This window comes from Onychostruthus taczanowskii, unplaced genomic scaffold (assembly GCF_017590055.1).
Source record: "Onychostruthus taczanowskii isolate IOZ18803 unplaced genomic scaffold, ASM1759005v1 scaffold377, whole genome shotgun sequence".
NCBI classification, from domain to species: domain Eukaryota; kingdom Metazoa; phylum Chordata; class Aves; order Passeriformes; family Passeridae; genus Onychostruthus; species Onychostruthus taczanowskii.
Window position 1 is genome coordinate 1 of NW_024501204.1, and position 1,804 is coordinate 1,804.

Below are 1,804 nucleotides of genomic sequence, written 5' to 3' on the forward strand. Positions count from 1 at the left end.
CCTATATCCCCCAGTATCCCCCAGCCCCCCCTCCTCCTTTGACTCGTCCTCCCGGTGACCCCCAATTCCCCCCATTTATGGGCGGGGCATGAGGGGGGCGGAGCTTTCTGACATGAGGGGTGGGGAGGTCTCTGATGTGGGCGGGGCTACAGCGAAGTGGGTGTGGCCTCGTCTCGCTGCGGGCGTGGCTTTCTCTCAGGGCAGACTTCACCGCGTGGAGGGCGTGGCTTTCCTTAAGGGTGGGCGTGGCCACACCTCCGAGTGGGCGTGATCTCCCCTCATGGTGGGCGTGGTTTCCATAAAGGCGGGGTTTTCCCCCTCAGAGTGGGCGTGTCCTCCCCTCACGGTGGGCGTGGTTTCCATAAAGGTGGGCTTTTCCCCCTCAGAGTGGGCGTGCCCTCCCCTCAGTGTGGGAGTGCTCTCCCCTCACGGTGGGCGTGGTTTCCATAAAGGTGGGCAGGGGTTTTAGAGGGGTTTAGGGCGGCCCTGAAGGGGTCTCAGGGGCTGTGAGGGGGCTTGGGGGGCCTCTAGAGGCGTTTAGGGCGTTTCTGAGGGGTTTTAGAGGGGTTTAGAGCAGCTTTGAAAGGGTCTCAGGGGCTGTGAGGGGGCTCTAGAGGGATTTAGGGCGTTTCTGAGGGGATTTAGAGGGGTTTAGAGCAGCTCGGAAGGGGTCTCGGGGGCTTAAGGGGGCTCTAGAGCAGATCTGAAGGGGGTTAGGACATTTCTGAGGGGGTTTAGAGCAGCCCGGAAAGGATCTTGGGGGCTGTAGAGGGGCTTAAGGGGGCTTTAGAGGCTTTTAGGGCATTTCTGAGGGGGTTTAGAGGGGTTTAGGGCGGCCCTGAAGGGGTCTTGGGGGCTTAAGAGGGCTCTAGAGCAGATCTGAAGGGGTTTAGGGCATTTCTGAGGGGGTTTAGAGGGGTTTAGGGCAGCTCTGAAGGGCTCTACAGGGGTTTAGGGCAGCTCTGAAGGGGCTTAGTGCATTTCTGAGGGGGTTTGGGGGGCTTTAGAGCAGCCCTGAAGGGGTATTGAGGGCTTTAAGGGGATTTAGAGGGGTTTAGGGCAGCTCTGAAGGGACTTAGAGGGGGATTTAGAGGTGTTTAGAGCAGTCTTGAAGGGGTCTTGGGGGCTGTGAAGAGGCTTAAGTGGGCTCTAGAGGGGTTTAGGGCATTTCTGAGGGGCTTTAGGGGGGCTTTAGAGGGGCTTAGGGTGGCCCAGAAGGGGTCTTGGAGACTTTAAGAGGATTTAGAGGGGTTTAGGGCATTTCTGAGGGGGCTTAGAGGGAATTTAGAGGGGTTTAGAGCAGCCCTGAATGGGTCTTGGGGGCTTTAAGGGGGCTCCAGAGGGGTTTAGGGCATTTCTGAGGGGGTTTAGAGGAGCTTTAGAGGGGTTTAGGGCAGCGCTGAAGGGGTTTAGGGCGTTTCTGAGGGGGTCCTGAGGAGTTGTGAAGGGGTTTGGGGTGCTCTAGAGGGGTTTAGGGCACCTCGGAGGGGGTCTTGGGGGGCTGTGAGGGGGTTTAGAGAGATTCTAAAGGGGTCTAGAGCATCTCTGAAGGAGTCCTGAGGGGCAGTGCGGGGTTTGAGGCGTCCCTGAGGGGGTTTAGGGGGGCTCTGGAGAGGTTTGGGAAGGTTGGGGGAGCTCCAGAGGAGCTGAGGCCATCTCTGAGGGGGTTTAGGGGGGCTGTGAGGGGATTTAGGGGGGCTCTGGGGGGGGTTTAGAGCTTCTCTGAGGGGATGTGAGAGCGTTTAAAGGTGACTGGCGAGTTTCAGGGAGGCTCTGAGGGGAGTTTTGGGGGGCTGTGGGAGGG